Raw genomic sequence first — 20246 nt, 5'->3', positions numbered from 1 at the left:
AAGAGGTCAGGGGGACAGGGGTTCTGAAGGATGTGCAGGAGCTCAATCTGGGGTGTGTTATGAGAGAGCACTGAACCATGTTTGCAAGGGGAATGGTGACTCCCACATAAAGTAATAACGCAGAACCTGCCCCACGATGCCCTCAGTGGGGGAGGGGCCAGCACAGGGGGTGGAAGAGCCTCACCTGCCCACCTCGAGCTCAGGACCTGACAGCTAAACTTGTTTAGAATAATGAGCCCTTGACCTGCATTCCTGAAACAATGAGAAAGGGACACGTTCCCTGGGCACCTGCCTGGTGGGTTCAGTCATGCAGCCTGGGACTCTTGATGTTGGGTCATGAGCTTGAGCCGCATGTTGGGTGTAGATATTCATTCAGCTTGTTGCAACACCCCTGGAAGAGAGAGTACAACCAGGTCCCCACAGGAAGCCTGCCCTCAGCCTAAGCCTGAACAGGTGTCCTAGAAGAGGTGGAAGGAGAGAAGGCAACAACCGGAGCAATCCTGGAATTCTGCCTGTAGGAGGCAAGACTGCAGCTGGCCTTCCCAGAGATAGGGTGGTGTGGGTGGGGATAAGAGAAGACCACTCCCAGCGAGGACACCCTGGGGTGACGGCCAAGTGGGAACCCTGAGATGGGAAGGCATGGGCCAGGCTGTGGGCATGGCTGAGAAAGGTGAGGGTCCGGGACAAAGGCTCAGGTACACCCTCCAGGGACAGCAAGTCAGGAGGACCTAGCCCAAGAGGTCAGGGCACAGAGACAGGAAGCAGTCCCCCTTTCTGCTCGCTGACTCCACAGACTGGAAGAGATGAAGCTGTGACTCCTGAGCCAGGAGGGGTGAAGGGCTATGGAGGTTCCTGACCCTCCCTGCAGCACCCCTGCAGCCCCAGGGCCGCCCCTGCCCCCACTGCCCGCTGGCCCCATGGAGCACATTAGTACCAGGTGTCACCCCCACCTCTGCCTGGGTTCCGGTCCCTTCCCAACCCTGCAGCTCCCATGCCAGCCCTACAGCCCTGGGAGGAGATCGGGTGTCCCTGGCCAGCCCAGGGATCGCATCCCTGACAGTCCTCCCCCAAGAGGCCCAGAGGACCTGCTGTTCCCTTTCAGCACTTGTCCACCTTGGATTCGCATGGGTCCACTTGAGGCCCCCAGCGCTGGCTGACCTTGATGAGAAGGAAACAAAATCTGGTTGACCTGGTCCTGGGTCCCTGTCAGTCATGAGCATGGAGCCCACGGGCAGCCGGCGCCCAGGCCACCCCCATCCTGAGATGGTGGGGAGGTGGGTAGATACAGAAAGAGTCAGAGAGGGAGGGGAGAGGCCCAGAGAGTGGGAGGGGCAGGAGCCATCCTCTGCTGCCTCCCAGCCCCTCCTGCATGCCCTCCCATGAAGACCAAAGAGGAAAGCTAGTCCCCAGGGAGCCCTACTGGGCACCACAGCACGTGGGAGCGCTTCACAGAGTGGCCATAGCAGCCTGTGGGTGGGCTCCCCGTGGCCAAGACACAGGGTGCCGCCCTGCCTCACGCCCCCAGCAGCCCCAGCTGTTCGAAGCACCGAGAGTTCAGGGATCACTTTGGGGCACAGTTGTCCCCGCCTTACAGAGGAGCCACAGAGGCAGGACAGCAGCCCTGGGCTCACACGGTCAAGTGCCTCCACCAGGGACACACACTCTTGCCCCCAGGAGCCGTATTGAGGTACCCTCCGGCCACTGGCTGGCCACAGAGTCACAAGGAAGCCAAGGCTCCTGAAACCTTGGGTCCACGTCCCCCACAGCACGGGGGAGGCCCAGCACAGCCCCTGGCATGTGCCGCCCACCAAGGCTTGGCTGACGGCACCCCTCACTGTCCCCACCCTGGAAGGGGATGAGGCAATGCTGATCATGAGGCTGAACCCTATAGAAGGTCTGTGAACTGCAGAGCAAACCAGAGGCCTGGGGAAATGCTCCTGGGGTGCCCTGGGCCTTGACCCCAGCCTCACTGCCCCACTTCCTGGCTCCTTCACTTGCACAGAAGCATTGCCGAGTGCATGTCGGTAGCACAGCCTTCTGCCAGTCCCAGCCGAAGATCGCTGCACATCGGAACTGGAAAGACAGTGTCCTGGAGAACCTGCTGGCAACACAGAATTTCTGATGAGATGTCTGTGTGTCTCGTTACCGCACACTTCGTGCCACCCACGTTTTACACCAGCAGCAGGAGTGATGGAACACGTGGAACGGGCATGGCTCTCACGCAGTCGTCAGCCACCTGGTGTCTAGATGGAGGGGGCCGATGGCCAGGGGCTCCGCTCCTGTGAGGGGAGGGCAAACTGTCCTCCACACCAAAGGCATAGGAAACCTCTGTCCTTCATCTGTTGGAGGAGGCAGGGACTACTATGGGTCATTTCGTTGCCATGGCAACAGCCATGGTCTGAAGTCATGGCCATCATGGCCATCGTGTCGGGAAGTGATAGGGACAGCAAATCAATGGGTCTCGACAGGGCTGCACTAAGCGGCCGCCAGGAAGGCTCCGGACGGGGGGTTAATGCAGCCCTGCTGGCAGCTCACTCCAGGTGGAATGCTAATGAGGCAGCAGGACATGCGGGCCTTCGCCTATCCACCCTACCGTCCATCTGTCCAGTAACAAGCCTCCTGTAGGGGACGCGGCTGCTGGCCTGGCCCCCCCCAGGATGCTGCCCAGTCACAACAGTGTGCATCTCGGGTGGGGCTGTCCTCGCCAAGACCCCAATCTCCCAGAACCTCACAAGCCATGAGAAATCATAAATAAAAACCACACGCCTTATGAAATCACTGACAACCCCTGAGCCCATGAAGGTCCCCTGTCCTGTTTTGAGGTCACATTATTACCATCCTGTACTTTCGAGTAAGGACAGTGACAGCAAGCGTGTGCCCCTTGCGCCATGCCCTGTGCCGGCACTAAGTGCAGTAGGTGGATACTCCCACGGGGGCGGGCGGGGGGAGGCAGTGCAGTCACTCTCTATCGCTCGGAAGAGGGAACAGGCCACCTGGCTTTTGACTGACTGTGTGGACACCTGGCCCGCGGTCATACCTGCCTCGGCCCCATGCTCCCCCGTGGTATCCAGCCTCGGGTGGCGCTGAAAAGAGAAGCCTCCGCTCAGCTTTCGTGGCAACACCCAGGAGCCTGGAGAGAGCAGGCCTGCCGGCTGCACGTCACAGTCCGCTTGCCCCCCGACACCCTGGAGGATTCTCTGCTCTCTGCTTGCAGAACAACAAATTAGGGCCATAAGGAAGAAGAGGGAGGGGCTGCCCCACAAGTTGTGCTGTCTCTAGCGCAGGAGCCACCAGCTTTCTGCAGGGCCCTGGGGTTGGCAGCCCTCCGGCGGGGGCAGAGGGGCTGTACCCTGGGGTCCCAGGCAGACCACTGCCCTCAGGCCCCTGCCAGAGTAGACTCACCAGGACAAGCATGTGTGCTCCGGCCTGGCTCCTCTCCAGCCATGACGGCTCCGTGACAAATGTCCCCAGCAAATCTGGGGAGAGCCAGGCCCCACCATGGGCAGCTTCCACATCCCTTCACAAATGCTTGGGCAGTTTCTGGAAGTTCCTAGTGAGACCACAGGATGCTCCTGTGAATGGTCCTCTGGGAGCCTAATAACTTTTCGTCAAATATCAGATACTATTTTCTCTTTGTATCTTTTTTTTTTTTTTTCTCTTTGTATCTTGTCTTGATAGTTATTCAACGTCTTTCTTCCTCCCTAACTCCCTACTAAAGACACATTTTTGAATTGGATTACTTGAGCCCTTCTCTCCCTGGCAAGATTGAGTGATCCCTCCCTGTGGTCCCTTCCCATGACCCCTCCACATGGTCTCTCCCCTCAGTCCCTCCCTGTGGTCTCTCCATATGGTCCCTCCCCGTGGCCTCTACCCGTGGCCCCTCCACGTGGTTCCCCCGCATGGCCCCTCCAAGTAACCTCTCCATAGTCTGGGCGGCTGAATGTCTCCCATGCCAAGTCAAGGCCCCAAGAGGGTGCACATGGATGGCCCCAGACCTTCTGAACTGGTCAAGGAGGGGCTGCTGACATAACAGTGTGTGTCACAAAGGCTGACATGTGAGGACCCAGGACTCCAGATGTACCTCGACCACCCCTACCGCCCCTCCCATGTGTTTTCCAAATGTGCCCGGGATGTGGCTGTAACACGACCAGGGTCCCAGAGTGGCTGGGTTCTCTCTGGGCTTCAGTCCACCCAGACACTGGCACTCACCCCAGGTTCCTCTTCTGTAAACAGACATGAGGGGGCACCTGGGTGGCTCAGTTGATTAAGTGTCTGCTTTGGGCTCAGGTCATGGTCCAGAGTCCTGGAATCGAGCCCCGCATTAGGCTCCTTGCTGAGCAGGGAGCCTGCTTTTCCCTCTGCCTCTGTCCCTACTCCCACCTCTGCTCTCTCTCTGTCAAGTAAATAAATAAAATCTGTAAAAATTTAAATTAAAGGGTAGCCCAGGTGGCTCACCAGTTTGACACTGCCTTTGGCCCAGGAAATGATCCTGGAGACCCGGGATCGAGTCCCACATCAGGCTCCCTGCATGGAGCCTGCTTCTCCCTCTGCCTCTCTCTCTCTCTCTCTCTCTCTGTGTGTGTGTGTGTGTGTGTCTCATGAATAAATAAATAAAATCTTTAAAAAATATTTTTTAATAAAAATTTTAATTAAATAAAAAATAAACAGACATGAGGGAGGGAATCTGATGGGCCCGGGGGTTGAGCGCAACCACATCTCCTAAGCAATCCTACGTCATCCTCATCATCCCTGGTTAGACCATCTCCAGAGCTCGAGTCGGACAGTTGGGGTGTAGCAGATGGGCAGCCGTGCGTTCCCTGAGCCGCTCCATCCGGGGCCAACTCAGAAAGGTGAGCATGCAGAGCTGCCCAGGCCCTATGAGCAGTCCTGGCGTCTACACATGCAATGCCAGTAGGAATGACCCAGGCACCCAGCCCCACTGGCTACCGTGCATTGGTGTGCACATACGCACACCTCCCCATATGGGCGCCCAGAGGAACAGGTGTCAAAGTGCTTGAGTCTGAACACCAATAAAAAATTAAAAAAAAAAAAGTGCTTGAGTCACGCAGACATTGAAGCAGAAGAGGGGAATCCATGCCCCACAGGGGACCCTGGCACCAGTCCCACCTGCTTGCTGCCCAGGGCCCCTCCTGTCAGACCCACCCAGAGTCACAGGCCCAACTTTGATTGGTGTGGCATGGACCATGGGCTCACGGTGAGCCAACCATGGTGCCAGAGGGGTGAGGGCTGCCACTGGCCCCCAGGCAAGGCAGGGGGTGTTTCCACTCAGTGCACGACTGGCCCAGAGGCAGAGGCGGTTCTAAATGGGGTACCTGGAGCTGTTAGCAGAAGACGGGACAGATGGCTGGGTACATACCATGGCCGCCCACTGTCCGTGGAGCGAGGCAGGATGGCACAGTGCCCCCAGGATTAACCAGAGTCCAAATTGCCTCTGGGTGAGCACTGCCTGGCTCTGATGCTCGCTGTGTGACTGTGGTCAGTTACTTACCATCTCTGTACCTGCTTCCCATGCATAAAATGGGGGTTTACTACCCATACATAGGTACATCTCAGGGACATGTGGCACTAAATGAGCATGTGTGTCACCCTCAGAATGTGATCTCTATGTCATCACCACTGCAGCAGAAGGGCAGACCAAGGACAAAAACCCACATGGAAAACCCATAGGGCTCAGGGACTCCCCAGAGAAGACCCTAGAGGGACACACACACCCCTGGCTGGGGCCCAGGGGAAAGGGCAGACAGGCACCATTAGGGGTCATGAAAGCACGTTATCCATGGCCACATGGGAGAGGTGGCAGCGGCCTGGGGCTGGCAGCACCCTGGAGCAACTTGCTGGTCCCAGCTCTGGTCCCGCCTAATTAGATTTTGCTGTAAGGAGATCAAGGCTGTTACTTTGTATGTGCACATCTTCCTCTGCAGGATTGCAACCCGACTGGAGAGGGAGAGACGACAGGGACAGAGGGAACCACCCAGCACTGACAGGCTCCAAGTGATTCTGTAACCTGAGAAAACTGAGTGCGGAGGGAATTGGATTTATGCTGTTAAATGTAACTGCCTCCTGGTATCTATACCCAAAGCCATTAAAATGGTAATTCTTAGAGATGTGTGGAAACTATGTGTGAACAGACCAATGAGCCTTCCCGGGGGGAGGCTTCTTTTGTGGAAGGAGCTTACCAGACGTACCATTATTATTAACAACGTTATCAACACCTCGCATCGTGGCTGTAATCTAACCAGAACCTCTGAAAGTACAAGCAAACCCAAGCTCCTGGCAACTTCTCTTAGTGTGGGGTCCCTCAGGTTCCTGAAGGTGACAGCAGAGGCTCTCGGGCTGTTGGGCCTGGGAGGGTGGGGAGGGCAGGATTCACGGCTGTGCGTTCACCTGCCAGGATGCAGGACACTCCCTCATGGCAGAGCCCAGGGGACGCCGGCCACCCGAACCCACGTTGGCTGGTGTGACTGGAGCCATGCCTCCCACTGCCTAGCCCAGCACCTCCGTAGGGTAATCCCCTGTGACCCTCACTGTCTCCAGTGGACCCAGGAGTAGGGCATTGAGCCTCCCTGAGAAACGGCCCTGTGCCCACTGCCTCCAGACTCGGACCAGAGAGGCAGACTCCCCTGGTCTTGGGGAAGCGACCAGTGGGGGCAGACTCTGCTGTGTTGCAAATGGCCCCCCCTCCATGATGGCATATGCCACCGTTCACCTCTTGCTCCTTCTGTGTGTCCAGGCTGAGCCAGTGGAGGCTTTTACTCTGTGTTCACCGGGGACTGGGAGCCCGAGCTGACATCCCTTTCTGCCACCACCAAAGCGAGAAGCACTGTGAACTGACCTTTAAAGGCTCAAGTGTCATCGGCCAAAGCAGGTCACACAGCGAGGCTTAACTTCAAGAGGCAGGGACACGTGTCTGGAAAAGGACACCAAATTATTTGTGAACAGCTCTAAAGACTTTTGAGGTCTGCCTTCTAGACCAGTTAATTCTGCTCACTGTCCTCCTGTCTCCACGGCAAGATGACCCCGTATTTCAGCCACACTCAGCCAGGGCCTCTGGGTGATGCCCGCTCAGGGGTGGGGGGTTCCTTCCAGACCTACAGGGGTACCTCTCATCGGAAGACCCATCAACCTGCTCCGTGTTGCCAGAGCATGGTGCCGGCATCGCTATTGTCCCAGAATGCACGTGAGCCAGTCTCTTGGCACCGGGCTCGGTGTCTGGGGACCACCCACCCAGTCAGATCTGATTGACTTTGGGGGGCTGGAGATCTGCTAACGGTCCCGGCATTGGGGGGACAATATTTAGAGTCTCCCTCTCTTCCTCCTGCTCCTGTGAGCACCCTCCGCCACTGCTGCTGCCTTGTCTGGACCCACCCCGTCTCTCACTGCGTGCATGGAGCTTCCTCTCCGTCTGCCACGCCAGCGTGCCGGGCTTCGGGCTCAGGCTACAGCAGTGCCCAGAGGTCGGTGCCCATTCCTGCAGTGGTCAGGGCGAGCCACGCTCTGCAGCAGCCACGAGCCATCCCCAGACTTTGGTGACGTGGAATGACAGGGCTGCTTCTCATGGACGTGCAGCAGGGTCTGGGGGAACTCACTGAACTCCAGCCAGGCTGGCAGATGCTCCATCAGCACACCCCACCAGGGCTGTGGGGCAGGAAAAGCCGAGAGGCCCCCGCCTCCCAGGCGCTGTGAGTTTCCCGGCACTCACGGACCCTGGAGAGGGGGCTTGGGAGGCAGGGGCCAGAGCAGGTTGCTTTATCAGCTATATTTGAATTTTTTTATAAGAACAGATTCAGGCATTAACTGGTGGAGGTAAGAAACGTTTCTCACGATTTTTTAAAGGAGAAAATGGAGGCAATGTTGGGAGTCGGACCGTGGTTGCAGAGTGCTCCCTACTGCACAACGAGGCAATGGGAGGAAGATGAAGGAGCCACTGGGAGGTGGCCAGCAGGGAGCTATTGTGGTCCCTCCAGCAGTCAGAGGGCTGCCCAGCCAGCCGGACAGCTCCAGCCCTCTCCTTCCTCCCTGGTCTTCACCCGAGTGTCACAGACAGAGAACATGTAGGATAGGTAGGCCCATGGATTACATTTCCTCCGATATGCTCAGAATCTTGAATCCTCACCCACATCCTGTGACTTAGCTGAGTAAATGTGCATGGAAGGCCAGACATTTCTTCATGCTGGGCTGACTGGACTCACCTGGTATCCCCATACCTGGCCATTCACCAGACACCAATTGAGGGTGTGCTGACATGGATCCAGGCACTAGGGGTGCCGCGGTTGGGAGATAGGCGCATGGAATCCTTGTTGTCCCAGGGCACACATTTCAGCGCAGGGGAGGGGCGGCAGAGGACAGTGCAGGCCTTGACAGATGCCATGAGGCCCAATACGCAGGGAGGGGAAGGTTAGGTGTGGGACCCACCTACTCACAGCTCAGGGAAAAGCATCCCAGGCAGAGGGAACAGCCAGCGCCAAATCCCTAAGACAGAAGCACGTGGAGCATCAAAGACAGTACAGTGTGCCTGTGGCTGGAAGAGAAGGAGTGCGGGCGGCAGGCAAGTCCGAGGGGGCCACAGGAAGGCCTCTGCTTTGCTCAGGGTATGATGAGGCCATGGAGCTGCTGGAGACAACAGGGCACCAGGCATCCAGTAGTTAGTTATCGCTATGTAACAAACAACTCCAATCCCAGTAGCTGATGTCAGCGAGCCCACAGTCTGTCTGAAGGCTCCAAGCTGGCACACAGGCCTCACAGCAGGATTCAGCTCTCTGCAGCTGGACACTGTCCTCGGTCCCTTGTCTGGGGGCCTCTCCCAAGGCGGCTCTTGAGATGGCAGCTGCTGGCTTCATTGGCAGATGGAGCAGAGCAGGAAGGAGAGGCTGACAGAAGCCTGACCTTATAACCTAACGCACAAGTGACGCCCATCACATGTGCCCTTTGTGGCCATCAGAGGCGAGTCTCCCTTCCCCCTGGGGGACCAGCACAGCCCAGGCACAGGTGGCAGCCTCAGGGGCTTGGTGGGTGTCCTAAGAGGAACCTGGACTTGCACGCTATTTGAAGGCACTGAAATAGGATCTTTGGGCCAAGAGGCCAAGAGAGGGGTGTCCGATTTCAGCCGGGTGATGAGGCTGTGCTGATCTGAGATGGGCCAACCATCCCACATGTGTGGGGCCTCTCCCAGCAGAAGGGGGTTACGTGGTAAACCCTAAGGCCCAGAGCCCCCAGGGCAGACACCTGCCCACCTGAAACCTTCTAGTCTCTGTGGGTAGGGGGTTGCCATAGATGCCCTGGAGGAGGCGAAGCCTGGGTCCCTAAATCCACCAACCTCCTGCTTAATCTGCTTTAAGACCGTGGGCGCTGGCAAGGCCAGTAATCAGTTTTCAAGGTTAGGAAAATCCCCAGTCCAGCTGTTGCCCAGGGCAACAGTAGGGGCTGGGTTCCCTGCAGTGGCTCACCCAAAGCCCCGGAGGGGCCAGCCTGCTCTTCCTGCCACCCAGAGGGGATCCTGCCTGCCCTGTGGCCGACCACCCAAGAATTCCATCAGTTTTGGCTTCCTGGTAATCCTTCCATGCAAAGTCATCCACAGACTGAGTGTTGAGAGAGACACAGGCACCTGGCTCAGAAGACGAGATTTCGGGGAAACTCAGTCACAGCAGCATCCTCTCTGATTTCCAGAGACCTGAAAGAACAGAAGCAACCCCCCACTGAGGGCTGCCCCCCACCCCCACCAAGAGGAAAGCTTTCTGCTCACCACGCCCTTGTGCTCACCGCCCTCCACCCCCAATGCTGCAATGCTGCAGGCCCACTCCATCGGGCTTAGACCTCTAGTCACTCCACAGCATGCGTCAGGGCATTTGCCACTCCCCAAGACTAACTTGTAATGGGCCTCCCTCCCCAGAATGAAGGTCCCAGCTGGCTCCCGACCTCCTGTGTGAGTCACATCCCCGACTCCTAGGGAGGGAGCAAACAGGTGTGGATGAGGTCACATGGGGTCACGACAGGAGGAGGCTGAGTGTAGCAGGAAAGCCTCGGTGGGTACAGTCGCCAAACCGCATCAGGCAGGGCAGAGCAGCCAGGAGGCCATTAGCACCTGCTCACAGACACAAGCCCAGCCGCCCAGCCCACTCAGCCCGTCAGCGCCGGACCCAGCCCCGTTCCCTGTCCTATAGGCAGAGCTGGTAACCCCTACACCCTGGAAGGAGGGCCAGCCTATCTAGCACCCACTAGGGAGGGAATGGTGAACAGACAGGCAGGAAGTCCTTGGGAGCTGTGGCAGCAGGGACATGGGCCTTCCTCAGTGGGGCTTCTTTGTTTGGGGGGGAGGGTCCAAGTGTTTCCAGGCTGTGTGTTCCAGAAGCGCCTGAATTCTTCCCAACGGCTTCTGGATGCCAGTGCCCCATGCAGGATGAAGTGGAGGGTGAAGGAAGCATCTGTACTACAGCCCATGCTTGTCTGTTCCACACCCTGGGCCTGGAGGAGCCACAGATGCTTGAAGTCTGCAGGTGCTCTGGAGTTGGTTCCCAGAATCTCCCAGAGCTTGAGCAGCGACCACCAGGTGGCAGTGCGGGGATATCCCGCCTGGCCCGGGGCCTGAACCCTGGCAGGGCTGGGCTGCTTCTGGGCAAGGTGCCAAGGGTTGCAGAAGGTGGCCTGTGCCCTGCGGGCAGTCAGCTAGCAGCCCTCCCACACCAGACTTCGGCAGCAGGAGTCAGGGAGGATGTGCTGCGCTACGTGTATTCCTGGGCCTGGCATCCAGCACACCTGCATACCTGAGCACACTTGGGGCAACGGCTGGTCTCCACCTGGCTTTCTCTGCTGCCCAGATGCTTACACCTGGAACCACCACCATGCTGTGAGGAAGCCCAGGCCAGTGGGAGGCGAGAGTCCTGCCAAGGCTGCAGCTGACAGCCAGCAGGCCCTGAGATAAGCTGGACCCCAACATGCAAGCCATCCTCACCCCCATGCCCTGCCCAAATTCAAGAACCAGGTCAATGCTGCTGTGGTTGGATGCTACCAAGTGCATGGTAGCTTGCTGTGCAACCACAGTAACTGACACACAGTAATTCCTCCACGGGGCCTTGGACAAGCCCCTTCCCTGCCCTGCCTGGTTTCTACTTGCATGCCCGCCCCACGGGAAGATTGTGGTGTTGGAAAGATCAAATAAGTGTCCCTGCGCATCGTGCTGGGTTGAATGGGGTCCCCAAACACGCATGTCCCCTAGAATCTTAGGATGTGAGAACCTAGGAAAAGTGTGTTGCAGATCTCATCAGTTCGGACAAGTCATCCAAATGGCTGTGGGGAGGGAGTCTTACAGAAACTTGGGGGAGGCTCACTGGCCAGCGTGTGACACAGGAGGCAGAGGCAGGAGGGACACTGCAGCCACCGTGGCCACCAGGAGCCAAGCCAGGAGGGACAAGGAGAGTTCTCCCAGAGCCTCCAGGGGGAGCGAGGTCCTGCCTACCCCTTGATTTGGGCTCTGGCCCCAGAACAGGAGCCAGGGTGCCCACACTAGCTTGAGAGGCCATTATTCCTGTGCCCACGAGAACTCTACTGCTCTGGATTCCAGGTGGGATGAACATATTAACTGTGAAGTAACAGTAAAACCGTGTCAGCTGCACGGTCCACCAGCTCCTTACATAAAGGACCCAGGAAGCCCCTCCTCCCCGGAGATGCATGTAACTATTCTCACATTGGGTTCACAGAGCACCTGGGTCCAGCGACCTGCAGGGAGGATGCAGACCCTGGACCAGCCTGCGGGGCACACACCACTGCTGGCTGGTTTCCCAGATGCCCCACATGGAGCCTATGTCCCGGCTGGGGTGCTGGACCTCAGAGTGGGCAGCTGGCAGCCCCGGGGCATCTGCTTCCTGCAGCTCACAGAGGGTGCTCAGCCGCCACCTGCATCCCCAGAGCAGAAGCTCATAGGCCACCCACCTGGGAAACATCGCCAAATGGAGCCCAGGGGGCTGCCACAGCCATTTTCAGGGACTTTTCTGGCCCTGTGAGGCCTCTGGGCCTCACTTCCTCCCTGTTGTTGGGAGTTTTTCCAAAGACATTGAATTGAAGCCCTGCCTCTCGACCTGCCCCTCTCCTCCCCCAGCAGAACAGAATGCAGTAGTTCAAGGTTTGCCCAGACAAAGCCCAGCAGACGCCAGGGCTATGCCCCCATGTGCACGCAGGCCAGGCACTGAGGTGCTCTGTGCACACGCAGACCTGGGGCGGGTCCTCCAAGGTCCAAGGTCGGGGCATGTCCTGTCCCGCCAGCTCCCAGAGTGCCAGGCTGGCCACTGCTTCTCAGCAGGCTGGGGTGGGGAAGTGGCCAGCAGGCGCCGCCCCAGGAGGCCGGCCACAGGGCCTGCCGGAACTCATGCATCCCCTCCAACGGTCTCCCTGGTCTCCCTGGCTGCCCCCGCCTGCCTCCAGAGGCATCTGTTTCTCCACAGAAGCTCCAGATGGAGGAGGAGCAAGTATGGAAAGGAAAGGAAACAGAAACACTCCAGAGAAATGGAGCCTGTGCTTTAAAACCTCTTCCAAAGCACCCTGGAGTACAGAACCCTGCAGGTCCAGCATCCTGCCCCAGCCCCAAGCCAGCGGTGACAGCAGGCCTATTCACCACCGAACACTCCCCATTATGTGCTTCCCTTTGGATTATTTTGATATCCTGTTCTGTCACTGTAGGAACAGGTTTACCATTGTGAATAATAGCGATTCACCACATTTTGTGTGTTGCGTTGCCCCGCTGTGGTCTCAGCGTGAAAAGGGGCTGGCAGGAGCAGGGGCAGCCCCAAGTGCTGTCATTAATTGCATGACCAACCAACGGTCCTCAGCATGGCAGTCACGAGACCCCAGGCCTGGGATGGTTGGGCCCTCCTGAGGGCCAGCTCTCAGTGAGTGAGTCAACATCAGGCGCAGGACTCCCAGGGGCTGAGTCTGAGATCACAGGGCACCTCTCTGCCCTCTTTCCAAGTCATGACCCCAACCCCCCCAAAGGCAGGTGGGACCCCATCCCGTGGTCAGGGTATTTAATAGAGATCACTTTTGAGGGTACTGTCCCAGATTTATTCCAGGTTCCCCCCGAAAGCTGCAGGCTGCGTAGGAATCCTCGGATAGGTCCTTCTCAGGGCGATCTGGCACGCGGGACCCACCCTACTGCCCAGTCCACTCTCTGTCTCAGGTCCCTCTGCTGTTTGGGAAATGCGTTAGGGCTGCATCTCCCCGACTCCCTGTCCATGGGCTCTTGCACTGGCCAGCCAGTCTTGTGGGCGTCCCCTCCTGGATCCCTAGCCCACTCAGGCCTCGAGGTAGGCATGCTCACTGCTCACTGCTTCAGGACAGGCAAGGCTTCCCACTCCTGCCTGTCTGGGTGTAAATCTTCTGTTTATAAGATTTCTTTATTTGAATTCTTTCCTGTGGGTAGCCTGGGGGAGATGGAGCCCAGGAGGACCTCTCGCCATGGCCTCCACAGACAGCCACGAACCCAGACTCTCAGGGACAGAGAGTCCTTTCCCTCTGGAAATCTCACAGATGTCCCCTCTACTCTGCACCACCACTAACACCCCTGCCTTGTCAACAGCAACCCAGATGCCAACCCAGAAGCCGCCGTCATCACCATGGCAACACCCCTTCTCACATCTGTGGGCTGGCTGCGTAATCCACGGGGCCCAGCACACAGGGAAACGGTGCCATTATGGACACAAAATGGGGAGTCTCTTTCCTCCTCTGTCCCATCTGCTTGTCTGCTATTTTCCACTTGTATGGTATGTATGTAATGGTATGTGATGCCATTCTCACTAAATAAAAAGTTAAAGTTATTAGCATGAATTTTGCTATCCATGTTTTTATTACGTAATGCCAGCCTTCAACGCACACACTGGAGTGTGTAATACACATCCAGCATCACCAAGACCACACGGTTGGTGTTCCCAGAGGGCACCCCAGCTGCCAGAGAGAAAACCCAAACCTGTCCGGGGAAGGCCACAGAGCCGCCGGACAATGCAGGACGCTAGAGGAGGCAGCAGGGCTGGTCAGGGTGGGAGGCAAGGGTGGAGGAGGTTGGGTGGTGGGAGGCTTTACCGGCTTGGTGGTTTGCACAAGAAGGAGCCCTTCAGGCGGGTTGCTTACTGCCCCTGGGAACCGGCTAGTCCGGGGAGGGGCAGTCCCTCCAGGGTCAGGTCAGCAAGGCCCCGAGGCCCCAGGTGTCCATAATACAGAGAAAAGAAGATGCAACTGGCTCAAGGGAAAGCCCCAGGCACGAGAATTTCTGGGGATGTGTGGACCCTCCTGCAGAGGCCAGTCCTGGGACCCCATAATCACCAGGTCCCGCCCCTCGATGGTCTGACAGAATGGGAGGCAGGATGGGGGTGGCAGGGTGGGGAGGGGGTCTGATGAGGCATCCACCCTCCCACAAGCACATACCACCATCCACAACAAGTGAGTAACCCCTAAGAAATTAAAATCTCCACCTTGGGACATGTGTGGTTCCCAATTCAGGCACTAAGGCACAGCTTCCTGCAGACTCCCACCAGCCCTGCGGCAGCCAGGGCATGCCCCACCTGAGACACTGCAGGGAAGCCCCCTACCCTGATGCCGACACTGACCCTGACCCCTTTGCCTACTCCCAGGCCCCCGTGGCGGAGGCCAGCCAGTGTCGAGAATCCCAGGCAGGGGAGATGGTCAAGAACCTGTCCCAGGAAGGGCCATGCCCCCAGCATACCCTCCTTCGTCCCATTGGACTTCATCACAGAATAAACACCAAGACAAAAATCATTAAAGTTGGGTATCCCTGTGTGGCTCAGCAGTTTGGTGCCTGCCTTCGGCCCAGGGCATGATCCTGGGGTCCTGGGATCTAGTCCCACGTCGGGCTCCCGGTGCATGGAGCCTGCTTCTCCCTCTGCCTGTGTCTCTGCCTCTCTCTCTGTTTCTCTCATGAATAAATAATAAAATAAAATCTTTTAAAAAAATCATTAAAGTTATTAAGACTTCAACCAGGGAGCATTCTAGTACAGCGAGGTCTCTTCAACAGGGGCTATGTGCACTGCGGCTGGGAGGGGGTTTTGGAGAGACAGTTTGGATCAAGAATCCCAGGAGACCTGTGCATCCCCCGCTGTCCTGCCCCCACTGAGAATCAGCAGTGCAAAGACCCTGTGGTTCCAGGGAATGAGCAAGGGGGAGGCTGTGCCCTTAGGACTTGGCAGGAGGCAACAGGTGTGCCTGGAAAGTTCCTCAGTTTGTAGCAGGGCAGCCGGAGGGGAATGGGGTGGAGCTTGTGTCTTGGGAAGGGTCTTGGAAAGAGCAATTGTGCAGGAAAGGGGGCTGCTGGCTGAGCGCTGGGGTGTAAGCAGGAAGCAGCCCTCCTAGGAGCAGCCAGCAGGCCTCAGTGGAGGTGGGGATGGGGGTGGGGGTGGGGTCACAAGTGGCCCGGTTTGTGGAGGGGGAGGCCAAGGCTGCGTGCACCTTGCAGGCCTGGGAAAGCCCTCTTCCCACAGCGGCTTCTTCTTCGCTTGTCTCAGTGAAACAGGAAGCAAGTTCTCCAGAGAATGAGTGTGGGGCAGGGGCGTCGGCCACTGGGGCAGAGAAGTCCTCCACGGCACCCTTCCAGAGGCCCACCGTGCAGCCCGCAGCCCGGGACTCACGGGAGCTCCGAGGCCGGGAGCCCAGTGACCCGACCCGTCAGCACTGATGTGCGAAACAAAGGCAAGAAGAGGAAACATGGGATTTCCTCACTGCTCATAGCCCCTTGATGAGCCCTTAAAAGCGGCGGAGTGACCATCCTCTGGGATGCCTCGCCGCCGTGGATGCTCTGCTGAGGGCAAGCGACAACCTTGGCTTGACCTCACCCAACCCCCAGAATCAGTGGGTCTCCCTTAAGGTACAGAAATTCCCTTGGAGACTTCCTTTATCTCTGCCCCCAGGATACACCCAGCACACGGGCTCCTAACATACATCTGAAGGGTCCCAGGACTGACTGTTTACTAAACAGTCATAAATGACCTTTCCCTGACAATGGCTAGCCCCCTCAGGGTCCTGGAAACCTCCCTTCTGAAATACCTGGGGGGCTGACCCACTGGCAAACCCCTCCCAACTTGAAAGAACGTAACCAGTCACCCTCCAGATCCCAGAGTGGCTCTTCCTGCCCAGAGTCCTGTCCCCGGGCTTTAATAATAAAAATAGCTTTCTGAACCCAAGATGTCTGAGGAATTCTTTCCTGGCCATCTGCTCTGAACCCCAACATTTTCCCACATCAAGGACCTCACTCTTATTTTCTCTGCAGTGACACCACTGAAAGATACAAAGAGCAGAAAAAGTGCTGGAATTAACCAGAGCCACAGATTTTCAGCAGAGCAGATGGGGGGCATCAAGAACAGGAGCAGGAGTAGCCCAGAGTCTGAGCCAAGAGACAGGCCTGATGGGGCGCGCAGCCTGGGGACAGGAGAGAAGGGTTGTTCACGGCGGTGGGACCAGGGATCCAGGTGGGGACTGGAAGCAGGTGTTGAGGGATCCTGCAGGAGCCCGGAGGATCACCTAGTAGACCCCAAACTGGCCCTGACCAGCCAACAGGGTGCCTTATGCACAGGGGTGAGGAGTGGGAACTGCACCTCTGTGAAGTGCATAGGACAAGGGTGAGCCCAGACAGAGGGAAGGCTGCTTCCGGCCCGTTCTGGCCATACCTCACTACAGTAATCATGTTGTTGGGGACACAGGTGCCGCCCTGCTCCTGCCTAGCCCCCAGGGAGACCGCCATGGTGCCAGCTGCCCCTAAGGTCCAGTCTCCTGGCCTGGAAGAGTCCAAGGAGCAGAGGAGAGGTGGGTGCTGCACACACTGGCAGTGGGGAAATGATGGGGAGTAGAGGTGTCCCCTGGACACTCCTCAGGCCATCCCGGGGTCAGATGAGGACTAGGGCAGACCCCATGCCTGCAGGTCGGTGACCCCGATGCCTCCATCCACCAGATCCTGGGGGCTTCCCTGCTCAGTCTGTTGTTTGGGCACCCCTGTGGCCACGTGAGCCACAGTGGGATGGGTGGTGAGGGATGAACCACAGGGGCCTGTTCTGTGTCTGGTAGGATCGTGGGTCAGGATCTGAGGCTGTAGGCAGCTGCTCATGTGGAAGAAGCCAGCCCAGGCCGGAATCAAAGCCACTGAGCTCTTGCTGTCCCCAGGAGGCCCTGGGTCCTACCGCCTCCTTACCGGCTCTGCACACAGGGGGCACAGCAAGAGATGGTTGCATCCTGTCAGTGAGGCCCTGCTCCCTGCACTCCTGCACAGCCTGCCAATGCCCAGCAGGCAGTGCCACCTGATGCAGGAACAGAAGACTAGCTGAGGACAAAGCACAGGCCCAGGGCGTCACATTAAGTCCTTGAAATAGACAGAGGGACATTCCTCTATGGACTCAACTGCCTCGTTGTTCATACTTTGCTAAGGGCAGAAGGCATTCCTAGCCCGATCCCCAGGATCCTGTAAGCCTACTTGAACATATAAAAATTCCTTTAGAAATTTCCTTTATCTCCTAACCCCCAAGATACGTGTTGACGCGGATCCCCTAAGCATATAGCCCATCGACACACATCCGAAGGGTCTCATGACTCAGGTTTTATTAGACGGTAATAAGTGACCTTTTCCCAACAATAGCTAGCCCCCTCAACATTCTGGAAACCTTGCTTCCAAAATTCCTTAGAGAGTACGCTCTCCTCAAACCCCTCCCAACTCCAGGTATATAATCAGCCGCTCCTCACAGGCCCAGGGCAGCAGCTCTTCCTGCCCACAGGTCCTGCCCCTGGGCTTTAATAAAACCACCATTTTGCACCAAAGACGTCTCAAGAATACTTTCTTGGTTGTCGGCTCAGGACCTCACCTACATTCCAAAACTTCATCACCGCTCCCTCTCCCTTCCCCACAAGGGCAGGCCACAGCTACCAGCCCCCAGACACCCCTTCCCCTTGGCTCCCCAGCCCTCCCCGTGCCAGTTGCCCTCTGAACTCCTCTGCAGCTCCTGACTGATGTGGGATTCTAGCTGCAGCTCCCACGGACCGTAGTCCTCTATGGCCTACCCTGAGTGTCAAGGTCACTGCAGCCCTGTTGCACAGCAGAAGTACCTGGAAGAACCCAGACCTGGTTTCCCTGTAACCGGCCCCATCCGCCACTGTGGCCACGGCCTACGGTCCCAGGAACGGCCCCCAGAGGTGGGACCCCCATCTGCACCGGCCGTGTTCCAGCAGTGGCCTGGCATCCTCCACACGCTGCTGGCCCCAGAGGGCAGGGGTGGCCAAGAAGCCAGACGGGCTTATCTGGGAGCAGCGACATCTGGCATGGGAGACCATGGGACTCCCTCGCTGTCAGCAGCTGAGCGCGCATCCATCAAACCCGGGGCAAGACCTCCAAAATTAAAACATAACCTGCTTCTCCTCAGTGTGGAGCAGAGCAACCAGAGCCCTCCAGGAAGGGTAACCAACTGCCAGGAAGGATTTCCAAGGCCACCAGAACGAGGAACCCCTGGGCTGATGTGAGGGGCCCAGACCCCCAGCCCCACTGCACAGACATCATCTGGCAGGGAGAATCACAGGCCACCCTGTGGGAGGCCCCGGGAGCTGGGCCAGGCCTCACTGTCCCCAGGACCCCCACCGTCATGGCCAGTGGTAAGGACAGCTGCCAGAGCCCAGTGAGCTCCTGCAGCAACGACGCTCCAGGCCTGGACGGGCCAGCTGTGTGGTCCTCCCTCCACCCAACGGAGGGGCCAGATAGGCAGAGCCTGTCCCCATCACGCCCTGCTGCGAACCAGCCCCTCCATAGGCCAGCGAGGAGGAGGGTGAGCCTGGCTTGGTGGCCAGGGGGCAGTGGGGCATCCTGGACTTGCCTGCTGGTGTGCTGGCCACAGGCACCCTCCCAGGAGCCTCTGGGGCCTGTGCCCACCCGTCCTACACCCTACACCCACTCTGGTCCCTTCTCCTGTCTGAATAAAGATCATTTCCCAGCGCTGTTCTCTGGTGGCTTCTCCAAAGGTTTCACTGCTTTTCTGTCTACAGCATGCAGCCTGAAAATTCTCTCAAATGGGAGAGGCTGGACAAGCCACAAGCCAGACATCTGTAGAGGTGGGGAGTGGGAGGGACCCTCGGTGAGGGGGCACTGGGGGCTGCACACCTGCCCCTCCCTGCCGAATGACCCTCTAACATCAGTGGGCTGGGGAAGGCAGGGAGTAGGGGGACTTGGGATCCTGCCAGTGTGGGCTTGTCCACAGGCACGCCAACGGGCCCCCAGAGGCAGGCTCAGTGTCCAGGCAGGACCACCTATGCAGCCTGAGTCACAGAGGGCAGAAGGATGCCTGCAGAGGGCAGGCCCAGGGGTCACAGGACAGGCTATTTGCAGCTGCTGGGCCTCACAGGGTCCCACGTCAGCCTCCACAGTGTAGGCTGTGGTCTCCTGCCCATCCCTCCAGCCCTCCCTGGGACCCTAGGGCCCTGGAGATGGCTTCCCAGGCTGTACACCCGCAGCTCCTGAGGACCTGGGGAGCAGGCGTGGAGCACAGAGGGAGGGACTGAGGCCCAGCCTTGGGGTCCCCAGCTCTGCCTCCAAGGGTCCCCCTACGAGGGTCTGCACAGCTGCTGGACACTGTGTTAGGCCAGGCGTGCACCAGGGTCTGTCAGGGTAACTGGGAGTATGCAGTATGACAGGCCGGCCCCTTGGCTGCAGGACCCCATTCCAAATGAGGCCATGTTCTGAGGTTCCTGTGGACATGAATCGTGGGGGGACGTTATTCCATGCAGGATGCCATCTCCCAGAATGGAAGCCAGTGTCCTCAGGAACGGCCTTGGAGGCCTGCCCCCAGATCACGGCCCCCCAGACCCCCTATCCCCTGCCCAGGACTGCCCTTGCCCCAAGGTCCTTGACCCTGGCCCCCTGGCCCCCGGCCCCTGGCCACCCCTCCTGCTTGTTCCACAGCCCCTCTATTCCAACACCACCCCCCTCCCACGACACCTTCCCTGGTCAGCCCTGGAGCACTGCAGGCTGGCTGTCTTGGCTCTCCCCAGGACCTGTAATGAGGCACCAGCCACCATATGACACACAATGTGGCTCCCCAAGGCCCCGAGGCCCCATCTTACTCACCTTGTCCTCTGGCTGATGGCCGTCTGCTGTGCTGGCTCCTGGCACAGCTCCTGGCGCAGCAGGGCCAACTGTGTACACACACAACAGCTTGGGGGGCCCTGTATAGAGGGGTGGGGGCTCTGAGGGAGCAGGCCCAGCAGCC

At 58.2% G+C, this 20246-nt stretch overlaps 1 long non-coding RNA gene across 19 annotated transcripts in view; it reads right to left on the bottom strand.

Annotated features, from left to right (window-relative positions):
* The window catches only part of LOC140619119 (uncharacterized), a 29331-nt gene extending 25308 nt beyond the window's left edge, over positions 1 to 4023 (bottom strand). For 7 of the 19 annotated variants that reach the window (XR_012019037.1, XR_012019038.1, XR_012019036.1 and 4 more), the window contains exons 1-4: positions 3918 to 4023; positions 3403 to 3550; positions 3038 to 3204; positions 289 to 2098 (exon numbers count right to left, since the gene is read on the bottom strand). This is a non-coding gene — a long non-coding RNA (uncharacterized lncRNA). Of the gene's footprint in view, positions 1 to 288; positions 2102 to 3037; positions 3205 to 3402; positions 3551 to 3871 lie in introns of all 19 variants that reach the window. The other 12 variants (XR_012019050.1, XR_012019040.1, XR_012019048.1 and 9 more) reach the window with 12 other exon arrangements.
* Positions 4024 to 20246: the final 16223 nt, after the last annotated feature.

Source organism: Canis lupus, chromosome 27 (genome assembly GCF_048164855.1).
Source record: "Canis lupus baileyi chromosome 27, mCanLup2.hap1, whole genome shotgun sequence".
In the NCBI taxonomy this organism is placed as follows: domain Eukaryota; kingdom Metazoa; phylum Chordata; class Mammalia; order Carnivora; family Canidae; genus Canis; species Canis lupus.
Note: the sequence above shows the minus strand (reverse complement) of the source record. Positions and strands in the feature narration are given on the sequence as shown.